Below are 12,322 nucleotides of genomic sequence, written 5' to 3' on the forward strand. Positions count from 1 at the left end.
TATTTCAACTAGCAACCTTTATTTCAACTAGGCTGAGGGCCTAAGAAGTTTCTTATAAAGGTCGCTAGTTGAAATAAGGAAGAAGTTCTTATTTCTATTAAACTGATGTTTTGTTATCAGGCCACTTCAGAGACTTTTCTATCTCTTAAATTTATTTTATTTTTTATTTTCTTTCTTTCATTATTTCTATTTTCTGTTCTGATTTTTGATCTTGGAAATGTTTTATATGTTATATTTTTAGTTTATCAGGTACTTTAGCTAGATTGTGAGCCTTCGGGACAGATAGGGTAGTTTTTCTCAAGTACCTAATTTCATTTTAGTTTGATACGTTGTAAACCGCTTAGGTCAGTAAAATGTAGGAGCAGTATATTAAATCTTAAATAAACATAACTGAAATGGTAATTGTGAAAGCCCATTCTATAGCAACTCTCCAGACCAGCATAGGTTAATCTTACAAGTGGGGTATATATCTCATCATGACCAGCAGGTGGAGACAGAGACAAAACTTTGGAACTGTACATATCATGTGACTCCTCCCTAATTACCTCAATCTGCCGAATAGCCAAGCAGAACTAACTACTATATACAGAAAACAAACAGGACTCCAAACAGGCGTATCAACAAATAAAAACAGGAACACTGTTGGAAAATGCAAAGGAACAAAGGCAAATAGCAAACATCCCCACAGCTACGCTAGCCAAGCCACAGCCGCTATTCTTAATCTCCCTGGCCCTAGAAAAATACTAGAAACTGACCGAAAAATGAAAATCTGTACACATGAACACGACAATAGACAGGGAGGGGTCCTATGCTGGTCATGATGAGATATATACCCGCTTGTAAGATTAACCTATGCTGGTCTGGAGATGCTAAAAGAAAGTAAATTAGCAGAGAAGAACCTAATTTCTCCTTTCTAAACTGTCTATAATGTATCTCCTGGGACATAATGATGAGCCACAGATGACCTACTTAAACTTGTAAATATGTATTTGTAACTATGACCTAACTGTATTAATAGTTGTACTGATATAACTGTACTAGCAGCTCTATTGAATGTCCATGTCAAACTGCCCATTGTAACTTTCCGGGTAACTGACCCAATCTCTTATAATGTAATCCAACCTTGAACTGAATGGGTAAAGGTGGAATAGAAAACCTGATTAACTTCACAAAGCATACTTATTTTGTACCTGGGGTAATGGAGGGTTGAGTGACTTGTTCAGTCACAATGAGTTGCAATGAAAATTGAACCCAGCTCCCCTGGTTTTCAGGCCACTGCACTAATCATTACATAGGAACAGCCATACTGTGTCAGAACAATGGTCCATCTAGCTCACTATCCTGTTTCCACAGTGGCCAATCCAGGTTGCAAGTACCTGGCAGAAACCCAAATAGTGGCAAAATTCCATGCTACCAACCTCAGGTCAAGCAGTGAGTTATACTGAGGAAACTTGAACCTGTGTCCGTTGGTTTACACTTCACTGCACTAATCACTAGGCTGCTCCTCTGTTCCGCAGAGAAAGCTGAATGGACATATTTTTGAAAATGATGCCAGACATTCAAGTTTCTGGTTTTTAGTCATTCAAAAGTTGGATATTTCACTTTTGAAAAATGTGTAAAAATGTCCATCCATCAACAATAATCAAACAGGAAATCTAGACATTTGTCCTGTTTGATTATGGCTAGGGTTACCATATTTGTGAAGACAAAGAGGATACATGGCCATGCCCCCAGCCCACCCCTATCTTTGCCCCTCCCCTAGGCGATTGCCTGCTGTGTGCAGCTAGGGCCATTTCAAGCTATAATTGCACCCCATCCCTTCTTGCACCCTCTTCCCTATGATATATCAGACTATCAGTTGTGAGTTTTGTACTTTATTCAAAATTAAAAATACAATCCTTTTTTCTACTTTTCTAATCGTGTTGGTCTCTGTCTGCTTTCTGCTTTCCTCTGTCTTTTCTTAACCTTTATACCAGGGTTTTGTGTTCATTTTGTCATTTTTCTCCTGTCTTTTTCATCCCCTCTACTACATCTCTAACATTGTTTTTTTTCCTCTGTGTTCTTCAGTTTATTTTTCTCCCTCTCCATTAATTCTTACTCTGTAGTCTTCAATTTCCCTCTTTTTACTGTCTACCTACAGCTTTCTATCTCTTGTCTCACACCACACTTCTCATTTCCCTTCCTCTTATTCCCCAGTCTTTCACTAACTCTACCCTCTATCCCCTTCCATCCAGCATATCCTTTTCTCGCCCTCATCACCTTGCGCTTAGATTACTGCAACTCGCTACTCTCAGATCTGCTCTACCATCTTTCTCCCCTTCAGTCTGTCCAGAATTCAGCTGTATGACTCATATTCCTTGAGAGCCGCTATACTTGCATTGCCCCTCTCCTAAAATTGTTTAATTGGCTTCCCATTTACATAGTAACATAGTAACATAGTAGATGACGGCAGATAAAGACCCGAATGGTCCATCCAGTCTGCCCAACCTGATTCAATTTAAATTTTTTTTTTTTTTTTTTCTTCTTAGCTATTTTATGGGCGAGAATCCAAAGCTTTACCCGGTACTGTGCTTGGGTTCCAACTGCCGAAATCTCTGTTAAGACTTACTCCAGCCCATCTACACCCTCCCAGCCATTGAAGCCCTCCCCTGCCCATCCTCCTCCAAACGGCCATACACAGACACAGACCGTACAAGTCTGCCCAGTAACTGGCCTAGTTCAATCTTTAATGTTATTTTCTGATTCTAAATCTTCTGTGTTCATCCCACGCTTCTTTGAACTCAGTCACAGTTTTACTCTCCACCACCTCTCTCGGGAGCGCATTCCAGGCATCCACCACCCTCTCCGTAAAGTAGAATTTCCTAACATTGCCCCTGAATCTACCACCCCTCAACCTCAAATTATGTCCTCTGGTTTTACCATTTTCCTTTCTCTGGAGAAGATTTTGTTCTAAATACAATTCAAACTCTTCATACTGACTTATAAAATGTATTCACTCAGCTGCCCCTCTCTATCTCTCTTCACTTATCTCCCCCCCAAGGTGAGCTCCACTCAGCTGATAAGGCCTTCCTATCTGTGCCCTTCTCTACTAACCCCAGACTCCGTCCCTTCTATCTTTCTGTCTATATATCTGGAACAAACTGCCTGAATCCCTAAGGCGTGCTCCTTCGCTGACAGTGTTTAAGTTAAAAGCCCACATCTTCAGCTCCTAACTCGTCTCAACTTGGGTTCTATATCCACAATACCCCATTCCATCCCCCAAAGCAGCAACGGTAGCAGTCCTGAACAGACAACCCCCCTCTGTCCCTCTATACCAGGGGTAGGGAACTCCGGTCCTCGAGAGCCATATTCCAGTCGGGTTTTCAGGATTTCCCCAATGAATATGCATTGAAAGCAGTGCATGCGAATAGATCTCATGCATATTCATTGGGGAAATCCTGAAAACCCGACAAATACAGCTCTCGAGGACCGGAGTTCCTACCCCTGCTCTATACAGTCCCTGAAGCAGCAGAGGCAGTACTGTAAACAGGCTGCTCGTGGCCAGCCCCAGCAGGGCCTTTCCTCTGTTGCATCACTTCTGACACGCAGAGGAAAGACCCTGCCGGGGCTGGCCGCGAGCAGCCTATTTACAACGCTGCCTCTGCTGTCCGGCTGCCACTGCTGCTTTGGGTGAAGGAGGGGGGGGGGGGTCCAGGAGGCCAGATACGCATGGAGGGAGGTACACCAGAAGTGTGTGGGGTGAGGGTCCAGCAGGGTAAAGAGCAGGGGGAGGGGAGTTGGTTGGATGCTGGACCTATAAGTGAGGGGGAAAGAAGGGAAGGGAGACAAAACAAAACTACTTTTAGAGTATCTCAGCAACCAGAAAGCATGAATTTTAACATTGTATTAGCAATTTAGCATGGATTGATCTTACCTGCTGTCCTCTCCTCCATGGGTCCCATTCCAGGCTAGTTCTGCCCGATTCAGGGAAAAATTTTCAAATTGATTCGATTTGGCCTATTGAATTGATTTTTTTGATTCGCTTTTCCTACCCAATCAGACACTTTTCAGCTACCTATCAAATTTTCATCTCTCCCGTTGCCCATCTCATTCCTTCCTCAGCCCTCCATTCCCTTTCATCTTCAATGTACTTCCATTACCATATTTCTACCCTTTGTTATATCTATCCTCTTATCCATTTCCTTGCCACCCTCTCCTTGAGGTTCTACCATTCTCAGCATCTTCCTTCCTCTATCCTTATAACCAAACATCCTCTCCTCCTCGCCCTCATAGCCTGACAACTCTCTATCTCTTCCTTGCTGCATTCTTCCACTCTCTTCCCTCATTCCCATTTCTAGACATCTCTCCATTTTGCTCCTAGATCCATCTCCCTCCTTCTCTTCCACCTTCATAGATTACAATTAATTCAGAATACTGCTGCAAAGCTGATCTTTAAAAAATGTAAATTTAACCATGTGACCCCTTTGCTTCAGAGTCTTCATTGGCTCCCAGTTTATTTTAGAATTCAATTTAATTGTGCTTATTTCTTTTAAAATCTTCTTATTCCTTTATTTTGGAATGTTTACTGATTCTCCTTTGCAAGAGGTATCCAACAATTTAAATTCTCCCTTCCTTCTAAAAAAGGGATTAAAGGAGTCAACATCTTCAGTCAATCTTTGGTCTTTAAATTCTCTCAACTCAAATGATTCCCTTTTTTTTTTTTTTAGGAGTTCCAGTTCATTTAAATTTTTTCATAAATCTTTAAAAATTACTCTATTTGCCAAACATTTTGAAAATTAATTCTTTTGAAATTTTGCTATTATCTTCTACTTATCATTTGTAAATCATTCCCTGTTTATTTAATTGCTGTAAACCAAGTTGAGCCTTCTCAGAAAGACTTGGTATACAAACTTAGGCTTTAGTTTAGTTTTTTTTCTCTTCTTCTTTTCACCACTAACAATGTAACTTTACCCCCCTCCCCTCTTCTCTAACCCCACTTTCATGTTTGTTTATTGTATAATGTCTTCAATGTTCACTTCCCCTCCTTTTTATAAGTATTACTCTTCTTATTTTATCATATCATTGTAAACCGGCTAGATACCTGTTGATGGTCAGTATATTAAAAATCAATAAACTTAAAATTTTAGTATCTCTCTCGCCCTCATCTACTCACCTGTCCAAAATCTCTCTATTCCCCTCCATGCACCATCTCTCCCTTCTTCCCCTCCGTTATGTGCAATTTCATCCTCTCCCCTCACCATGCATGTCTCCCTCTCCTCCCCCTGTGCCACCATCTTTCCTGCCTCTCGCCCTCCCCTCCCCCGTGCTGCCAACTTTCCTTCCTCTTACCTCTTCCCTCTTCCCTTCCCAACCACCCTGAAGTTCCTTTCACCCCTTCCCTCTCTCCTGTGCCATCAAATGTCCTTTGTCTTGTCTCTCCCTGTGCCACCAGCTTTCCTTCCTGAAGTTCTTTTCATCCCTCTTGCCACCAACTTTCCTTCCTCTTACCCCTTCCCTCCCCCTGTGCCACCAGCTTTCCTTCCTGAAGTTCTTTTCATTCCTTCCATCCCTCTTGCCACCAACTTTCCTTCCTCTTACTCCTTCCCTCTCCCGTGCCACAAACTTTCCTTTCTCTCCTCCAGGTTTGCTTCTACAGGTTGTGGTATCGGCAGTGACTCTCACTTGCTGCCTACCGCTAACCCAGAAGTCTCCCCTCTGCCGCGGAAAGACTTCCTGGGTCAGTGGCAGGCAAAGTGTGGGAATTGCTGCTGATACTACTACATCGTAAGATCAGATTGCTTCTGGCCTGCCTGCTAGGGCTTCCCTCTGCCGTGTCATCAGTGATGTAGAAGAGGGAATGCCCCAGTGCGCAGGCCAGGAGCAGCCTATTCACCACTGCTTTTATGAGGCCCAACAATTAAGATCTCATGCGGGGGGGGGGGGTCAATTGGCAGGTTGCGGCCTGCCACACAGCTGTACCCTGCCGCCACCCCCTGCCTAAAGGTTGAAACCCGGGCAAATAGGAGAGCTGCCTGGAGGCCCTGATAGACTTCCAAAAGGAGGACATGTCTGGGGAAATCCAGACATTTGGTAACCCTAATTATGGCTGTAAGATGGACTTGGGGGGGATGTTATGAACTGGACTTTTTTTGGGCACTTAGATGTTTTTATGAAAATGCCCCCTTTTTGTTCTTTGCAAAGCAATACAACTTTCCAGATTTACAAGTTGAACACACTACTTGAAAAATATCACTCACCCTCATTAGGATGGATCACCCATAAAATTTTTGAGAAAGCAGTGATTTGTCTTTTAGGAGGCCTCGTTCTCTGAAAGTATTTATTTATTTGTTTGTTCATTTTTCTATACCGTTCTCCCAGGAGAGCTCAGAATGGTTTACATGAATTTATTCAGGTACTAAAGCATTTTTCCCTATCTGTCCTGATGGGCTCACAATCTATCTAATGTACCTGGGGCAATGAGGGGATTAACTGACTTGCCCAGGGTCACAAGGCATAGCATGGGTTTGAACTCACAACCCCAGGGTGTTGAGGCTGTGCCACACTCTTCCCCCAGCTGATGATTCTGGTTTTCTGACTCATCTAAGATAATTACATTTTCTTCCTGCATGCCAAATTTGGTCAATTTTCATTCTTTTTTTTAGTGAGTTTTTAAATTTTATTTTTTATAATATTCCATTTGTTGGAAAGCATAAAGAACACTGAAGGTGATGAGCAAGAGCCATTTTGTTATTGGCTACTATTTAAGGAAAAGCACTGAAGAATTAGCAATCCTATCAACCAGTAGATCTGTTCAGCTAAACCTTTTGTTCCTGCCATTATTCCATGGAAAAACCATCCAGTTGGCTCATTCACTCAGTCTCTGTAAAACAAGTGACCCTATTGGCTTACTTGTCTCTTAGCAACTTCTTGTTGTTAAGTCAGGTGATTAGGAAGGACAATGCAGGCTGCTGCAGGAACAGGCATTGGCTCAAGGTAAATCTCTGAAAAGTTACAACTACTCTTCTGGTACAATAAGGCTGGTAGTGCTAATGTCTCTGGGTGTACTGGAATTTAATATAGTAACCCCTTGTGACGTGCAATTAGAAAGTATGTTCCTTGCAACAACTATTACACACGTAGAAAGAATATAGTCATATATCATCATGTTACAATATCCTCATTGAGAGCGTAGTTATTACTGTTCCCGTTCACCTAAGCCAATCAAGATTTTCAGGATATCCACTGAATATGCATGAGAGAGATTTGCATATAATGGAGCCACTGCTCTAATCTGGGGGGGGACAGGCAAGCTCTGCTGGACTTCAGGTAATCTGCCTGTGTCTAGCAATTGAAAATATTGAAACACCATCTCCCACTGGCAATAATGCAATTGGAGGACTCCACCACAACATCGAGGGTAGCTACCATGGTTCCCTTTTGCTATAATAGTGTAGTTGTGAAATTTTACTTGTGTATGAAATAAGCAAGACCTTTTCCTTGTGAACAACTTGAGTTGATTTAGTTATTGCAGGACTTTCTCCTATTTATTTTGACGGGGTCTGAGCCCGCCAGCCTGGCAAAGGCCATCCCTTCATCACCTGCACAAAGTCCAGCTCCATAGAGTGCCAATAAGGAAATATACTTGAAATGTAGAAATTCTCTTATGCAAATAGCTTCTGAGCCATAATCATTGTCCAAACATAAAAAAGGTTTATTTCTTTTCACATATCAAAAACAGGTCTTTCTTCAACCATCTCATGGCCAACAATACCAGACAATCCAAGGCACTAATTTACTATTCAAACAGTTCAGTCTTTTCCAGCTTAGAAAAATAAAATAGAAAAACTGTGCCAACAGCTCCAGTTTATGGGTTGCTGCTGCTTTGTTAGTCCTGATCAATTGGTTCTCAAAGAGACTGTTGACTACCTAAATACTCGTGAGCACACAACAGTGAACTTCAAAGAGTAATTAAGATAATAATATAATTTAATTTAGTAAAGGAGTGCCCTCAGTGTGATAAAACAGCGAAAGGAGCAATGCTCCTGCGCTCAAATCATGAGACAAGGACAACCAGTCCCTGCCCCCACACCATCATAGGGTACTTCCAAGGTGTGTGAAATAAATCAATAAGTGCCAAAAGTGCCAAAAATAAAGCACAAAGCAACACACATGAGTGAAGACAGACAACAGTCTCTTAGAGAACCTCCCCCAAAAAACAACTCCCACAAGAATCAAAAATGCCGACTTAGCTGGAAATGAGTGGTGAAACGGACTCCCAAAAGCAAGAAAGTCCACCAGAAAAGTAGGTCAACCAGGCATGGTTTCGGGAAAAACTCCCTTCCTCAGGAACCAGAATAACTAACTCTGAAGACCATCGAGCTGGCTGGGGGAAAGCGGAGATAACTAAGAAGAGCGCAACTGTGCACTAAAAGGACAAGACAGGAAACGCCATCCAACAGAACAACCAATCAGCAACCCAGAAAGGCAGAACAAATGTCAAACTATCATATGCCACTCCATACTCTCGTTCAGACCGGCTGGTTGTACAGCTTGCAATTGGAAGATCCAAAATTGGGTTGGGTGGTATATGTTATCATTTGCCCCTGTGACCTTATTTACGTGGGCCGAACCAGCAGACAAGTCAGGACAAGGTTGGTTGAGCACAAAAGCAGGATTCGTATGTCTATTAGATCTGCTCCCCTTGTGCCTCATTGTATTGAAAGTAGTCATACTTTTGCTGATTTATCCTGGTTCGTCCTGGAGCAATTACCAAGGGATTTTAGAGGGGACAAGATGTTTCAACTTACCCTCCGTGAGCAATTATTAGTTGGAAGGGATTTATTTTCCCTGCTGCAGATCTTGCTGCACACAGCTCTACTGGCATCTCCTCTTTCATTAACCCTTTGGTTACTCTCTTCTACTGCTGAGGAATTATAGACAGTTTTACTAGTAGCCTTAGGGAAGGAATAATAGGGTCCCTTTGTAGAGTATGGCTTTGCTGCTGCACTGGTCCCTATCAGTTGTCCTTCTGAAGGACCAGAAACCTGTTTGCTAGGCTTTACTACTCTATTTCTCTCTCTAGGCATAGGCACTGGTTTGGTTGAACTAGAGTTAGCAGCAAGGTTTGTGGATGTGACAAGGGCTTCCCTACCACAGTATTCTACTAAACTTTAACAGCATTGAATACTAATTGTTCAGTGAGTAAGAAGAATTAGAGTATACACTTCTCCCTCCATATTCACGGGGGATGTAGGCGGACCATAGGCACACGAATATGGAAAAACCGTGATGTCATTTGCGGTTTTTAGAAAATATCGTCATTTTTATTATTGAAACCGCAAATAACTTTTCTACTGTTATTCACAGTTTTTGAAATAAGCCACTATTACTACTATTGAAATTTGCAAATTTTTATTATACTGTGCAACAACAATACCTGTACAAGCAGCGATTTCAGGGCTTGGAGCAGGCAAGCAGCGATTCCCAGTGATTCACAAAGAATTAAGGGCTTAGAACAGGCAAGTAGCAATTCAAAGAGAATTTAGGGCAAACAGCAGGCAAGCAGCGATTCCCAACAATTCCCAGCGATTGATTCACAAAGAATTAAGGGCTTAGAACAGGCAAGTAGTGATTCCCAGCGATTCACAGAGAATTAAGGGCTTGGAACAGGCAAGCAGTGATTCCCAGCAATTCAAAGAGAATTTAGGGCAAATAGCAGGCAAGCAGTGATTCCCAGCAATTTTCTCCATGCATGCTGGGAAGAAGCCTTTCTCTCTATGGCTGCTGGGAAGCAGCGATTTTGTGGGAGAAAGCATGGAAGCAGCGAATTTGTGGGAGAAAGCATAGTAGCAGTGATATTCAGAGTGAATGGTAAGCGATAAACTTTTTTTATCGGTACAGTAAAAGGAAAAAGAACTTTAATGATGATATAATTTGGGGGGCGGAGTCAGCAGCCAAATCGCAAATAAGCGAATCCGCAGATACAGAAACTGCGGATACAGAGGGAGAAATGTAGAAGCTCTACTGACCCTCTTATATAATTTGACCTTTAATTTTTAGAAGCCCAGAGTGAACTTGCAGTGGAAGGAGAAACCACTCCCCATGACTGTGAGTATCTGGTTTTCCCTTTCTTTATGATCAAAAGTACGATTTTAATCTAACCTTCCATTCCTAGAGGTAGAGAGGTATTTGAGAAAACTTCTGAGAAGTCTCAGAGATGCCTGTATACTGGATAGAGGGCCAGATTAAGTGCTACTGATGCCCTAGACACAATCCAGCAATGGTACCCCTTAACACTTTCATTGCTTAATTGAAAATACAGTAAGATTCAATAAATGCTGAGGAATATCATTATTGTACAAAACAAAGCATCATATAATGATTAGAAAAACACTGAAATTCATGTTGGATAATGGGTGTAGCATATGGGCAATAAAAGAATTAAGCGCATGGTGGCTAGGGAAATAAACTCTGTGGTACCCCTTCCCTCGGTGGCCTAAACCAGTGTTTCTCAACTCAGTCCTGGAGTACCCTCCCCCCCCCCCTTGCCAGTCAGGTTTTCAGGATATCCACAATATCCATTATAAGCAGATTTATTTCATGTATATTCATTGTGGATATCCTGAAAATCTGACTGGCAAGGGGGGTACTCCAGGACCAAGTTAAGAAACATTGGCCTAAATACATGCTTATTTTGCTTAATGGCTGGAAAGGTAAGAGGGAGGAGATATATTTGGCTGCCTAAATGGTACCCAGGAGAAAGAAGGAGCTCTAGAGCATCCCTAGAAGGAGTTTGTACAAAGGTGTCACCCAGATACCAAGAGAAAAGGAAGAAGAATCAGATGGAGCTATCAGTGGATGAGAAGGAATTCACATGGGAGGTGAGAATACAAAATGATATCTACTCCCTTCTGATGTTCACGAAGGTAACTAAGGCACTTTAACAAGAACAAATAATAAGCAAGAGGAGAAAAAAAAGACCTCAAAGCCAATAATGGCTAGGACACCACTGCTAAAGCAAGCACATAAACATGTACAAGAACACACAGAGGTCTCTTCCCAGTCCTTTTCAGACCTATGACTGGAAAGGGACCTCTGTGTGTGCTTGTACATGTTTATGTGCTTGCTTTAGCAGTGGTGTCCTAGGCTTTTTTAGCTTTGATGAGGTCTTTTTTCTCCACTTGCTTGTATTTTTTCTTGTTGAAGTGCCTTAGTTACCTTCCTGAATATCAGAAGAGAATAGATGTTTTTTGTATTGATCGAGTTTCTACTCTTACCTTTCTTTATATATTTTTAGTTGAGAATATCCCTAACCACTCATCCTAAGGTGACCCCAAGAACCAGGAAGGGACATCGAGTGTGGGAGCCGGTTTATGTTCCAAGCGCTCACAGACAGAACTGTTGTTTCTTAAATTTCTGCTTACGAAATTAGCCCTGAGACTAAACTGCTTGCTATATATCTGTTTACCCTTATGCTAAACATAGTTTCTGTAAAACACATATTCTGAAACACCAGTCCAGCCTGCTGTAGTTTTTCATAGACACTTTGTAGTCAGACTCACATTGTCTGGGCCCTGAATTAAATATCTCCTATCCCAAGGAGAATTTACTGCTGGAGCAGAGAGAATAATAGCACATAGAGAGAACACTGAGCTCTATGAATGTTGAGCCTAATTGTGTATGTTTCTTTTTTTGTTTTATGGACTGTAATGCAAATAAAAACCTTTCAATAAAAATAAAATAAATCTGACCATAAACTTAGGGCTCCTTTTACGAAGGTGCACTAGCGGTTTTATCGCACGCACCGGATTAGCACGTGCTAGCTGAAAATCTGCCACCTGCTCAAAAGGAGGCGGTAGCGGCTAGCACGCGCGGCAATTTAGCTCGCACTATTCCGCACGTTAAGGCCCTAGCGCACCTTCGTAAAAGGAGCCCTTAAACAACTAAAGCTTTAAAATTTGAAAAAAATCCAAATTATGAATAAATAAAAATATTTAAATTTTAAAAAGCATAAAAAACAACATCTGGCAAACTGGCAAAAATAGTCAAGGTCAACTATAGAAGGGGCTGCTGAAAAGTTCTCAGCCCAACCAAAAAGAAAATGATGTGGAGCCATGAAACTTAAAAAGTTATTCCACACTTCTTGACACTTTTCATTTACCCCCCCCCCCCCTTCTACAAAACTGTGATAGCAGTTTTTAGCGCAGTGAACTGTGCTGAATGGCCCATGCTGCTCCCAATGCTCATAGAGTTCTATGAGCGTCGGGAGCAGCGCAGGCCATTCAACGCGGCTCTCTGCACTACAGTTTAATAGAAGAGGGGGTTAATATCATTGAAACAAAAA

General features: G+C 41.8%; 1 protein-coding gene across 4 annotated transcripts in view; it reads left to right on the top strand.

The window, feature by feature from the left end:
- Window positions 1-6,913: 6,913 nt before the first annotated feature.
- LOC117364305 (galectin-9-like) overlaps window positions 6,914-12,322 on the top strand; it is a 45,586-nt gene continuing 40,177 nt past the window's right edge. For 3 of the 4 annotated variants that reach the window (XM_033953385.1, XM_033953384.1, XM_033953387.1), the window contains exons 1-2: window positions 6,914-6,972; window positions 10,039-10,086. The gene's annotated coding sequence lies outside the window, so the exon portion shown is untranslated. Of the gene's footprint in view, window positions 6,973-9,958; window positions 10,087-12,322 lie in introns of those variants that run through there. The other variant, XM_033953386.1, reaches the window with a different exon arrangement.

This window comes from Geotrypetes seraphini, chromosome 7 (genome assembly GCF_902459505.1).
Source record: "Geotrypetes seraphini chromosome 7, aGeoSer1.1, whole genome shotgun sequence".
Lineage (NCBI taxonomy): Eukaryota > Metazoa > Chordata > Amphibia > Gymnophiona > Dermophiidae > Geotrypetes > Geotrypetes seraphini.